The following is a 14,391-nucleotide window of genomic DNA, read 5'->3' on the forward strand; positions in this document are numbered from 1 at the left end:
ATGTTGGGTGACTTTATGCTATTCCTGGCACAAAAATTCAAGCAGCTCGGCTTTGTTTGATGGCTGTGACCATCCATCTTCCTCTTGATCACATTCCAGAGGTTTTCAATGGGGTTCAGGTCTGGAGATTGGGCTGGCCATGACAGGGTCTTCATCTGGTGGTCCTCCATCAACACCTTGATTGTGATGGGGTTCACCTTGGGGTCAGGATAGGGGCTGCACCAAATGATTGATGTATTTTAATAATTGATTATGCTGTATTAATAGAAGGGGGAGGGCTATAAGACCCTCCCCGCCCCCACTACATTTATAGAGTCCTAGACCACAGATTAGCAATATATGCATTATAAGGTTTAATACTGTTCCACGGTTCTTTTCTAGTCTCTGCCTCTTATAAGAAACGGTCTGAGAGATGTGTGAGCTATTGCAGTCAAAACAGGGTGTCTGTGAGAAAGCGCCTCAAGGCTAAAAGAGATACATAGACACAGAACCTTGCAGGGGAGTAAAGAGATAAGAGACAAGTCAGACATAATACTGTAAACCACACGGGAATGGAAAATTACTCTCTCAGACCTTAGAAAACACTGGACCACTGTTCACTCCTGCAAGTTTGTATAACTGTATATGCATGGGCTTGGTCTCATGAGTAGAAGGTGTTGACGTAGGCAGATACATCACTAGGGGTTGACTGCACACATATTAAAGCAACTTTAACCTTTTTTATTTTGCAGAACTTACTCTGAAACATGCGTGCTATGTTTCCGTTGTCAACTTCTGTCTGCAAATATATTAATAAAMGTTTGATTGATTACTTGAAGATATTTTCTGATAGCTGATTTCATCAATAAACCAATGATTGACAAGGAACAAGGAACCTACCCCAACAATTGACCTGGCTGTGTGGCATGGAGCATTGTCCTGCTGGACAAACCAATCCTTGGGGAACATTGTCAGAGTAGAAGGAAGCAAGTTATTTTCCTGTACAACTTTGTAAGTGGCTTGATTCATGCGTCCTTCACAAAGACAAATCATCCCAATTCCAGCCTTGCATAATCACCCCCAGATCATCACCAATCCTACACCAAATTTCACAGTGGGTGCAGGACCTGGAGAGGCCTACAAGCCACAGTGTCTTATTTTTTTTGTAACATTATTCGAGGTCTGACAACACTGCATCTTTCTTGTTATTTTGACCAGTTGTCATTTTCTGCAAATAAATGCTCTAAATGACAATATTTTTACTTAGAATTTGGGAGAAATGTTGTCAGTAGTTTATAGAATAAAACAAAAATGTTAATTTTACCCAAACACTTACCTATAAATAGTAAAACCAGAGAAACTGATAATTTTGCAGTGGTCTCTTACATTTTTTCCAGGGCTGTATATACAGTACCAGTCAAAAGTTTGAACACACCTACTCATTGAAGTGTTGTTCTTTATTTTACAATTTTCTACATTGTAGAATAATAGTGAAGACATAAAAAGGTGTTAGGAAATATATTTAGATTTGTTTATTTGAGATTCTTCAAAGTAACCACCTGCCATGTCTCTCTTTCTTGATTGAGAATCATAGGTGCCAGATCAGCTCGGTACAGGGCTGACAGATAGCCAGACTCCCCCTCTCCTCCTCTCTCCCACAAGAGATTTATCACTTAACAACCGGATCGTAAATACCTGGTAGAAACTCTCCCTTCTGCTCTGCAGTATTGAGTTAAAAATCCTTTGTGTGTAGAGAGACTTTAACATCAAAAGATTGGACATTGGAACATTTGTTTTGGAATCCAAACATCTGGAATGGTTGGTGGGGATCCAAACAATAATCATATCATGTAATGTAATTTGTTGTTTTGTGATGTCATTAACTTCTCTAGGGTAGGGGGCAGCATTGGGAATTTTGGATGAAAAGCGTGCCCAAATTAAACTGTCTGCTACTCAGCCATAAAAGCRAGAATATGCATATAATTAGTAGATTTGGATAGAAAACACTCTGAAGTTTCTAAAACTGTTTGAATGAGGTCTGTGAGTARAACAGAACTCATATGGCAGGCAAAAACCAGAGAAAAGAAATCCAACCGGGAAGTGGGAAATCTGAGGTTTGTAGTTTTTCAACTCATTGCCTATTGAATACACAGTGTCTATGGGGTCATATTGCACTTCCTAAGGCTTCCACTAAATGTCAACAGTCTTTAGAACCTTGTTTGAGGCTTCAACTGTGAAGTGGGGCGAATGAGAGGGGATTGAGTCAGAGGTCTGCCAGAGAGGCATGAGCTGACCACGCGCGTTCACGTGATAGTTAGCTTGCGTTCCATTGCAATTCTACAGACAAAGGAATTCTCCGGTTGGAACATTATTGAAGATTTATATTAAAAACATCCTAAAGATTGATTCTATACATCGTTTGACATGTTTCTACGGACTGTAACGGAACTTTTTGACTTTGTCTGCACCTAGTGATCGCGCCTCATGAATTTTGATTACTGGGCTAAACGTGCGAACAAAAAGGAGGTATTTGGACATAAATTATGGACATTATCGAACAAAACAAACATTTTGGGGAGTGCATTCTGATGAAGATCATCAAAGGTAAGTGAATATTTATAATGCTATTTCTGACTTCTGTTGACTACACAACATGGCGGATATCTGTTTGGGTTGTTTTGGTCTCTGAGCACTGTACTCAGATTATTGCATGGTGTGCTTTTTCCGTAAAGTTTTTTTGAAAATCTGACATAGCGGTTGCATTAAGGAGAAGTGGATCTAAAATTCCATGCATAACAGTTGTATCTTTTAGCAATGTTTGTTATGAGTATTTCTGTAAATTGATGTGGCTCTCTGCAAAATCACAGGATGTTTTGGAACTACTGAACATAACGCGCCAATGTAAACTCAGGTTTTGGATATAAATATGAACTTTACCGAACAAAACATACATGTATTGTGTAACATGAAGTCCTATGAGTGTCATCTGATGAAGAACATCAAAGGTTAGTGATTCATTTTATCTCTATTTCTGCTTTTTGTGACTCCTCTCTTTGGCTGGAAAAATGGCTGTGTTTTTCTGTGACTTGGCTCTGACCTAACATAATCGTTTGGTGTGCTTTCGTCGTAAAGCCTTTGAAATCGGACACTGTGGCTGGATTTAAAACACGTGTATCTTTAAAATGGTGTAAAATACTTTTATGTTTTAAGAATTTTAATTATGGGATTTCTGTTGTTTTGAATTTGGCGCCCTGCAGTTTCACTGGCTGTTGATGAGGTGGGACGCTAGTTGAGGTTAAGGATGGTATAACAAGATAACTGTAACTCTGCAAATGTGCACGTCCTAGTTATCGGATTTACATCTAAATGTTGTAAAACTTATATGATTAAATATAAAACTATTTGTGAAAAGATAGCAATGTGATTTTAGCCTTCTAAATGAGAAATTGTATTTCAAATAAAGTTTTATCTAGTCAGTAACCACGCCTACGTGAGCACAGACATTATTCTGGTGTGATGGAATACCCTCTTTGACCAGAGTGCTTAAAAAGGACTCGTAACAAAATGTACATTAGACCAGAGAAAGTGAGGACAATCCACACGTTGAAATGGTTGCAATCTCTACAGACCAGACAGCGTGGAGCGGTGGCTACATGGCGGACAAATGGTTTAAAACTACAACACCAGAAAATGGTAAGACCCTCTGAAACTCGACGAGTGAAGAAGATAAAGACACATTCACAGTCTGCAGCTGTATATGTAAAATAGTCTAGGAAACTCGACCGAAGACGAGAAAAGAATAACATTTCCCCAAAGGCCAACGCGTGTGGAARACCTGAAGGATCCAGTCTAACAAACACGCAGAGACAAAGAAGCCTACTACAACTACAAAGGACATTGTGACCTCTGGTGGACAAACCAGAGACTTCTGTCGAACTACTCCTCATAGACCGGGTGATTAGACAGTCTAAGACAGTCTAATTATATGCATATTCTAGCTTTTATGGCTGAGTAGCAGACAGTTTAATTTGGGCACGCTTTTCTTCCAAAATTCCCAATGCTGCCCCCTACCCTAGAGAAGTTAATGACATCACAAAACAACAAATTACATGACATGATTATTGTTTGGATCACCACCGGGTGATTTCAACAAGGAGACGACAAAGACATGCAAGCGTAAATATGTGTTGCATTTCTAAATGCGAATGAGCGGTTGTTAGGGTGCTAAATATCATTTTTACGATGAGCGTATTTTCCACATGTATGTACAATAAGCCCACTCTCTGTCTCTCCCGCTCTTTCTTTTCCCAACCCTTTCATTGTGTAACAAGCCGTCATATCGGGTTAGTCCACTAGGGACTTTTCATTGCATTATGTTAGTAATCAATAACCTATAACGTCTGTGTGTTTATGTATTTCTGTGTGATTGTTTAGTTAGTTAGTAAATAAATGATCAAGACAATTTGTGTATTGCTGAATCACCACTTTTAGGCTAGGGTTCGTGCAGATTTACGAGGTCAACGACGTTCAGAATGAGACTGATATGAGAGAATTTTTCATTGATGGCTGATATGATAACGATATATTCTTGAGTTCATTCGGGAAAAGGTAACTCATTAAACAAACTTTTCCCGTGGTGCCCCAAGTTACTAATGAGTTAATTGTTACATGATTAATTTAATCATAGTTAATTGATTTTATAAAATAACAGTCATCACATTAATGGTAGTCATGTCACGACACGACACACCCTTTGCCTCGATGACAGCTTGGCATTCTCTCAACCAGCTTCATGAGGTAGTCACCTATGCCTTATTAAAAGTGAAATTACATCATTTATTTCCTTCTTAATGTGTTTGAGCCAATCAGTTGTGTTGTGACAAGGTAGGGGTGGTATAAGGAAGATAGCCCTAATTAGTAAAAGACCAAGTCCATATTACGGCAAGAACAGCTCAAATAAGCAAAGAGGTCATGAAGGTCAGTCGATCCGGAAAATTTCAAGAACTTTGAACGTTTCTCCAAGTGCAGTCGCAAAAACCATCAAGCGCTATGATGAAACTGGCTCTCATGAGGACCGCCACAGGAAAGGAAGACCCAGAGTTACCTCTGCTGCAGAGGATAAATTCATTAGAGTTAACTGCACTTCAGATTGCAGCCTAAATAAATGCCACAGAGTTCAAGTAACAGACACATCTCAACATCAACTGTTCAGAGGAGACTGCGTGAATCAGGCCTTCCTTCATGGTCAAATTGCTGCAAAGAAACCACTACTAAAGGACACCAATAAGAAGAAGAGACTTGCTTGGGGCAAAAAACATGAGCAACGGACATTGGACCGGTGGAGAAGAGGAGAAGACGGGCCAAGACAGAAGAGGGGGGAAAAAATGCAAGGAAATCAAGATAGTGGCAGCTGTACAAATAACTCATCCAAATGGCTTTGACTTCTCAAACACGACAGAAAGCTAACAGAATATGATGTCCCTTCACTTTATTAATTCAGCCGCTTACTTAGATTAACTAGCAAATTAAATGTAGGGGTTGTGTTAATGCAGAATTCTGCATTTTTCACACAGGAAAAAGTGTAAACGCAGATGTAAAATGCTTCTTAATGTAATTTCTGCTAGGCATCAGACATATTCATGCTTCATTTGCACTTCCCCACTCAGATGAGAATTAATGAATGGGCATTCGGTGCTCTGACTGATGTGTAGCTACTTTTCTCCAGTACTTTCTCGGGTGTAGCTAGCCAACTTTTCTCTGGCAAAACGCTAGATTAACTTTAAAACATTAGAAAATGTAGCTGGCTACATTCTTTCTATGATAAACATTAGAAATATGATGGCCATGCATAATTTTTGCAAAAAAATACCTTTCTTTTTCATTGTAAGCTCATTTACTTGTGAGGCTGCCAGCCAAATAGCATTGCACGTCTGTTGTCATCTGATGAAAATTAAGCTATTTTCTGACGAATGTGTTGCACGAATGTATTTTCTGTGAAGGAAAACTATGGTTGCACTTCCCTGATCACTCTTTTGAAACAAAAAAAACACTTTTGACTTTCAATATAAAACACCATCCCTGTCAATACACAGCTGGACTCGCTTTCCCGTTGTGCTATTTACAAACAAACACGACTGGCTCAACTATTCTGGGGAACTACGGTAAGTTTCATAATGTAGCAGGTGAAATGAAGAATGCGGTCTGCTTTATCTCCTAACTTATTGCACAAGTTCACTGCAGGTATTTACTTAAAAAGTAGTTAAAAATATTAAAATGTATTGAAAAACTTCAAATAAATAGTTTCAATTGTATTGAAAAACCATCCTGTGGCTATTTCCAAATACCCTGGTATACGGTATATACAGTATACCGCCCAAGCCTAGTGCCCGCCTGCCTCTAGCGCAGCAGATGGGAGGCTAGGTCGACACCGTGTGCTTGCTAACTAGCTAGTTAGCATCACTGTCTGCTAGCTCGCGAGTTAGCCAGCTAGCACACGGTGTCGCCCCAGCCTCCCGCCTGATGTGTACCAAAGACAACCGTGCCCAACAGGCAGGGTCGAAGGACACCGTCTACCGGTTGTCCCCGCCTCCCACTAGCACAGTAGACGGGAGGCTAGGGCGACACTGTGTACTAGCTAGGTAGATAGTTTGCGGCACAGTGTCCTAACTTAAACATTTACCAATAGAAGTATAATGAGGGGTTCCTGCAGATGCAGGAATCCCCACATGCAGGAACGCCCCGAATTGCGAACCGCAATTGCACCCTTCTCAAATTGCGGCCTTCCCGACTGTAGGCAACCGGTAACTACCAAAATAAAGGAAACACTTGAGTAAATGAGGGATACAAATAAGATGTTATGGGGTGCATTTTCCTGGCATGGTTTAGCTCCACTTGTAGAATCTGTGCCAAGGCGCATTGAAGCGATTCTGGCAGCTTGTGGTGACCAAACACCCTTTTAAGACACTATGTTGGTGTTTCCTTTATTTTGGCAGTTACCTGTATTTGCTTGTGGCGACATTATTCTTTCTGGTGTATTTTGAACATTGAAAGCAGGCTCCTGTAGTTGGATATTTTAAAAATACCCCCCTCCAAAAACTGTATTTTTATTTTATGGGTTAACCGACCCAACACAACATTTCATGATCCTTAGGTGTTGCTGGGTGTTTGATAATACAGTTGCCAAAATGTAGCACTGACCATAGTTAGTGGTTGTCTTCTACAGCAATTTTGTAAATCTGATATCAAATTCCAAATGACACGTCTTCTTTCATGTTTCGCATAGCTCCATCTGTTAATCCTCAGTTATGTTTCAGCATGTATTAAAAAACAGATGAACACTGAAGAGGAGGAGGATTAAAAACGACCTCGAGTGCCCTATTCCATTGTGGTTAGCTTCCTCTGTTGTGATCAAGCTTGCCATCTCCTCCCACTGCCTTCCCTCTGACAGACCATTCACTGGCGGCAGAATTAGAGTGCATTCCATTACTCTCTGTATGATAACCACAGTGATGTGACAGAGCCGTTGGTTGCATGACCGCAAATCATAATGCAATGCTAATTACTAACTCTTAGGCTGTAAGCAGCAGCAGCAGCTTCCACAACCTCTCAGGAGCAAAGACAAGTGAAGCATGTTATTAGACCTACAAAAAAAAACACAAATGTGTTTGTGATTAAAACCCACACATACACAGGCTACTGTGGATAACAATGTGAGCTAGGGAAAACAGGCAAAGGTTAGTAGGGCCTATATTATATGCAGATATTATAATTCTAACTAATTGCCCACCACACACTTCTCTGATCTCAGTTATGTCATTGCAGCAAAACAAATCCATTGCAACAGGTTCTCGGAAACAAAGTGCTGTGGGAATATTTAAGATACTCTTTAAAGAGGTAGGGTTTCAGAGGTTTTCGGAAGATGGGCAGGAGCTCTACTGTCCTAGTAGAGGACAGGGGTGGGAGGGCCAGGAGAGAAAGATGGTGTCAGAACGGAGTGCTTGGGTTGGAGTGTGGAGTTTGAGCAGATCCTGACCCATGGACATGACACTGAGAACTAATCCAAGATCAGTGACAGAATGACATTGTGCGGGAGAACAAACAAATGGGTGAAGACAGGAAACAGTTTGTGTTAAGAGACGTGGATGCACAGCACGCCCTCTTTGAATGTTGGCACCAGCTTTAGAATAGCTTTTCCTCGAAGAGATTATGTGGGCACTTGTAAGTGCGTGTTTTAGCACGGCAAGGGCCTCCTCCTTTGGGCTCCCGAGTGGCGCAGCGGTCTAAGGCACTGCATCTCAGTGCTAGAGGTGTCACTACAGACCCTGGTTTGATTCCAGTCTGTATCACAACCGGCCATGATTGGGAGTCCCATAGGGCGGCGCACAATTGGCAGTCTTCCGGGTTTGGCCGTGGTAGGCTGTCATTGAAAATAAGAATTTGTTCTTAACTGACTTGCCTAGTTAAATAAATTAAATAAAAAGCCAGAGTAGAAAAAGAGTCAGTAAAGATCTATTTATTTTTTCTTCACATACACCAGATAGGTGCAGTGAAATGTGTTGTTTTACAGGTTCAGCCATAGTAATACAGCGCCCCTGGAGCAAATGAAGGTGAAGTGCCATGCTCAAGAGCACAGAGAGATTTTTCACCTTGTTATCTTGGGTATTCGAACCAGCAGTTTTAAGTTCCTCGGCGTACACATCACGGACAAACTGAAATGGTCCACCCACACAGATAGTGTGGTGAAGAAGGCGCAGCAGCGCCTCTTCAACCTCAGGAGGCTGAAGAAATTTGGCTTGTCACCAAAAACTTTTACAGATGCACAATCGAGAGCATCCTGTCGGGCTGTATCGCCGCCTGGTACGGCAACTGATCRGCCCATAACCGGAAGGCTCTCCAGAGGGTAGTGAGGTCTGCACAACGCATCACCGGTTGCAAACTACCTGCCCTCCAGGACACCTACACCACCCGATGTCACAGGAAGGCCAAAAAGATCATCAAGGACAACAACCACCCGAGCCACTGCCTGTTCACCCCGCTATCATCCAGAAGGCGAGGTCAGTACAGGTGCATCAAAGCGGGGACCAAGAGACTGAAAAACAGCTTCTATCTCAAGGCCATCAGACTGCTAAACAGCCATCACTAACATTGAGTGGCTGCTGATAAACATACTGACTCAACTGCAGGCACTTTAATAATGGAAAAATTGATGTAATCAATTTATCACTAGCCACTTTATATTATATGTTTACTTAACTTACTCATCTCATATGTATATACTGTACGCTATACCATCTACTGCATCTTGATGTAATTAAATGTATCACTAGCCACTTTAAACAATGCCACTTATATAATGTTCTCATACCCTAAATTACTCGTCTCATATATATATATACTGTACGCTATACCATCTACTGCAGCTTGCCATCTTGATGTAATGCATCACTAGCCACTTTAAACAATGCCACTTCATATAATGTTTTCATACCCTACATTACTCATCTCATATGTGTATACTGTACTCTATACCATCTACTGCATCTTGCCTATGCCGTTCGGCCATCACTCATTTATATATTTTTATGTACATATTCATTCCTTTACACTTGTGTGTATAAGGTAGTTGTTGTGAAATTGTTCGGTTCTATTACCTGTTAGAGATTACTGCATGGTCGGAACTAGAAGCACAAGCATTTCACTACACTTGCATTAACACCTGCTAACCATGTGTATGTGACAAATACATTTGATTTGGCCCATCACTCTAACCGCTAGACTACCTTAATAAAGAGAAGAGTAATCCAAGTATAAACTCAGTTTGAGTCAACAAGAAAGATTATTTTTAGTCATCTGATATTGAACGGTTCCTGTTGAAAGACTCAACTCCAAGGTAGGAAAGTGCACGGAGTCCGCTAATAAAAAGCAAACCCTTACAGCTCCTTACGCCGCACTACAATTGGATTATGCCCCTTACTACATCGTCTCCATCCTCTCCCTCCTCTGCAGCCAAATCACTCAGTGGCACCTTTGCTGACAGACGTGCAGAGGGTGTGGTTCAACCCACTGACGGCAGAGCTCAACATAGCACCATGGACAGCTCCACCCAAGTGAAGGCGGACAGAACAAACGGCCGTATGGTCTACCTTCCCTTCCTCTGGTTCAATAAACTATGCTGAGGCAGTTGATCCCCTCGTAGACCTTGTTGACACCCTGAAGGGCCTGACATCCCCTTATTCATTGCCCKGTTCTCAGTTGTAGGCTACCTCCTACAAGACCTTGCACTGTGAAAAAGGATTTAACATCACATCCCACGGTTGTTTCATCAGACATAAGTAATGGTGCAGAAGAATCACTAATGATATAAACATCCCCAAACTGCATAAATGTTTATACATGTGCATTCTACCGGTCTATCTTGTGTTTTGACTGCACTTAGACAGACACTACATGACCAAAAGTATGTGGACACCTGTATGTGGACACCTGCTCGTTGAACATCAATCATGGGCATTGTTAGCAACTGAGGTTATTCTTCAATAACACAGACCGCAAAGCAAATCAGGGGGAGGAAATKGATTTATTTGAGCAGGACAAATCATAGGTGCTATGCTGAAAAGTAGACATTCAGTCTTCCCTGTCCTTCAGTTTTCCTCCACAGAACAAAGGACAGGATGCCACTTGTAACCCCCCACCCTAGTCTGGGGTTGACCAATCAGAAGTCCTTGCAGGACAACTTGGCCAATGGCCAAAAAACAAGTATCCCACTCCAGACTCAATGTACAGACCAATGAAAACGTGGCCCACGTAACACATGTAGCTCTGAGTTCATGACTGACATCCCACAGATCCTAACTGAAAACCAACTCCTACTGATCATTAATCCTAGTCCTCTCGTCCTCTGAGTTGTGTATTTATCTTCAAAATATTCTTATAGCATTAATATAGAMTTGGTCCCCGCTTTGCTGCTATAACAGCCTACACTCTTCTGGGAAGGCTTTCCACTAGATGTTAGAACATTGCTGCGGGGACTTGCTTCCATTCAGCCACAAGAGCATTAGTGAGGATGGGCACTGATGTTGGGCGTTTAGGCCTGGTTCGCAGTCGGCGTTTCCGATTCATCCCAAAGGTGTTCGATGAGGTTGAGGTCAGGGCTCTGTGCAGGGCAGTCAAGTTCTTCCACACCAATCTCGATAAACCATTTCTGTATGGACCTCGCTTTGTGCATGGGGCATTGTCATGCTGAAATAGGAAAGGGCCTTCCCCAAACTGTTGCCACAAAGTTGGAAGCACAGAATCGTCTAGAATGTCATTGTATGCGGTAGCGTTAAGATTTCCCTTCACTGGAACTAAGGCGCCTAGACCGAACCATGAAAAACAGCCGCAGACCATTAATCCTCCTCCACCAAACTTTACAGTTGGCACTATGTATAGTGGCAGGTAGCGTTCTCCTGGCATCCCCCAAACCCAGATTCGTCCGTTGGACTGCCAGATGGTGAAGCGTGATTCACCACTGCTCCAGCGTCCAATGGCAGCGAGCTTTACATCATTCCAGCTGACGCTTGGTATTACGCATGGTAATCTTAGGCTTGTGTGCGGCTGCTCGGCCATGGAAACCCATTTCATGAAGCTCCCGACAAACAGTTCTTGTGCTGATGTTGGTTCCAGCAGCAGTTTGGAACTCAGTAGTGAGTGTTGCAACCGAGGACAGACAATTTTTACACGTTACTCGCTTCAGCACTCAGCGGTCCAGTTCTGTTAGCTTGTGTGGCCTACCACTTCGTGGCTGAGCCGTTATTGCTCCTTGACATTTCCACTTCAGAATAACAGCATTTACAGGTGACCTGGGCAGCTCTACCAGGGCAGAAATTTGATGAACTGACTTGTTGGAAGTCACTGAGCTCTTCAGTAAGGCCATTCTACTGCCAATGCTTGTCTATGGATATTGCATGGCTGTGTGCTCGATTTTATACACCTGTCAGCAACGGGTGTGGCTGAAATAGCTGAATCCACTCATTTGAAGGGGTGTCCACATACTTTTGTATACATAGACACTTGATAGGAAATAAAATTCCATTAATGCCAATAATATTGTTGATTCGTGAGAAAGGAGCGGCAGAGATTCCACCAAGTAAAACAATAAGGCTTTCAAATACAGTAGCGATGGCTCCTCACTGTGATATGACAGGCTATTACATAACGTCAGACCGGAATGCCCTCATTAGTATTCCATACCCTAATCTGCCTCGTGATTTTCTCGCATTACATTGTACAAATGTTGCACATGGGAGACCTGATAGCCTACTAAACAATAAACATAGACTACTATTCGTCGTTGGTCGACTGCTTTATGAAATAGTATTCAGAAGCATCATTGCGAACTTGTTTATTCGTCCAGGCTACCTCCATGGTCTTGTTTATCTCACTGTTAGTGCTAGGAGGGAGCATAAATGGAAATCTCACAACCTTGACCACCAAAAAGGACGTGTGATGGTAGCATCTGCGGCCAATAGAAGAAAGTACTGCAGGCTAAATTAATTTTATTCGATATATTCATACACAGGTTAAATTTCATTGTTACAATTACCCATAAGAAAAGGCTTAGCCATAATGCTTCAATTTGACAAGGAAAACAGGAGCATATAGCCTGTAAACGGCTAATTTATTATCATTATGTGATCAAAGAGGAAAACATCTGCATGGTGGAATAAAAATATATAATTCACGTAGCCTAAAGCAATAAGACAATTGCCAAATACGACATAAAGCAAACCACATTTTCCAGATGACAAGTGAAAACATAAAACAGCAGTATTATACCCTCTACAACATACAAAACAACAACATACTAGGCTAGATCAAGGTCTTGACCATTTAATAACAATTCATTCGTATATGCGTTTCATAATAATGAAGAATATGTCGTTAAGAGATAATTTTTTTTATAAATTTAAACGCTGGATTGCAATCTGACGTTGGTCAGGTAAACGATGGGAACCATGCGAAAAAGATTCCTTCATCCGTAGGCTACACAGCGTTATCTAATCATCGACACTATGTAACATCCACAACGGACAAACTTGTACGGTTGACTTACCAGGGTGTTCGCGTGTTATCCAAATATTTCCGAATTTTTATCAGTTCTCTTTTTGCAATGACAGAAGGCGACCCTCCTTTTGCAAGAGGCTCTGCATCTGCGAGATCACGATGCACGCAGCAAGGGGGATCTGCAAAGCACCCTTGCACATTGGGGGATGGTCCAACAAAGTCGTTTGCCTCCTTAAATACTTCAATATTGTCCACCATCAGAGTACTGTCATGAAAATAATAGGACGGATTGGAAACAGTTTGGTCGTTCTACATTTACTTCGATATAGACACATTGTAGGCTATGGTGTGTTATGAATAGAGAGTGCTGCTAGGCATATTGCCCATGGGTGCAGTCAAGATTGTCTACATATTGGTAATTGCAAATGTTTTGAATACGCCTTGAATATGACTTAAATGTCTCAATGGACATAGCACAACTAGATGCAATTGTGCTAGTTTTAAGTGTAAACATCCACTTTAGCTTTGAAATTAAATGACACTCAAAATGACTGTTTTTCTCTCAAAGAATTGACTAACGCCTCAATTACACCGATAGTGTTTTTGCGCAAAATAGTATGCAGCATCAAATCAAAGTTTATTTGTCACGTGCGCCGAATACAACAGGTGTAGTAGACCTTACAGTGAAATGCTTACTTACAACCTCTTAACCAAAAGTGCAGTTTTTAAGTAAAAAATAGGTATTAGGTAAACAATAGATAAGTCAAGAAATACAAAAAAAAAACAGTAAAAAACAGTAGGGAGGCTATATACAGGTGGTACCTGTACAGAGTGGTGCACCGGTTAGTCGGGCTATTTGAGGAAATATGTACATGTAGGATTAGTTAAAGTGACTATGCATAGATGATAAACAGAGAGTAGCAGCAGCGTAATAGAGGGGTTGGGTTGGGGGGCGTGAGGACACACAATGCATAGTCCAGGTAGCCATTGGATTAGCTGTTCAGGAGTCTTATGGGTTGGGGGTAAATGCTGCTGAGAAGCCTTTTGCTTCTAGACTTGGCACTCCGGTACCGCTTGCCATACGGTAGTAGAAATAATAGTCTATGACAGGGGTGGCTGGAGTCTACCCTCTGTAGTGCCTTGCGGTCAGGGGCCGAGCAATTGCCATACCAGGCAGTGATACAACCAGTCAGGACGCTCTTGATGTTGCAGCTGTAGAACCTTTTGAGGATCTGAGGACCCATGCCAAAGCTTTTTAGTTTCCTGAGGGGCGAATAGGCTTTGCTGTGCCCTCTTCACGACTGTCTTGCTGTGCTTGGACCATTCTGGTTTGTTAGTGATGTGGACACTAAGGAATTTGAAGCTCTC

The 14,391-nt window shown here is 41.7% G+C and overlaps 1 protein-coding gene across 3 annotated transcripts in view; it reads right to left on the reverse strand.

Moving 5' to 3' along the window:
* The window catches only part of LOC111977078 (protein kinase C and casein kinase substrate in neurons protein 1-like), a 60,712-nt gene extending 47,520 nt beyond the window's left edge, over positions 1-13,192 (reverse strand). For all 3 annotated transcript variants that reach the window (XM_024006378.1, XM_024006379.1, XM_024006376.1), the window contains exon 1: positions 13,073-13,192. The gene's annotated coding sequence lies outside the window, so the exon portion shown is untranslated. The remainder of the gene's footprint in view (positions 1-13,072) is intronic.
* Between the last annotated feature and the right edge of the window lie 1,199 nt (positions 13,193-14,391).

This window comes from Salvelinus sp. IW2-2015, linkage group LG17, assembly GCF_002910315.2.
Source record: "Salvelinus sp. IW2-2015 linkage group LG17, ASM291031v2, whole genome shotgun sequence".
NCBI lineage: Eukaryota > Metazoa > Chordata > Actinopteri > Salmoniformes > Salmonidae > Salvelinus > Salvelinus sp. IW2-2015.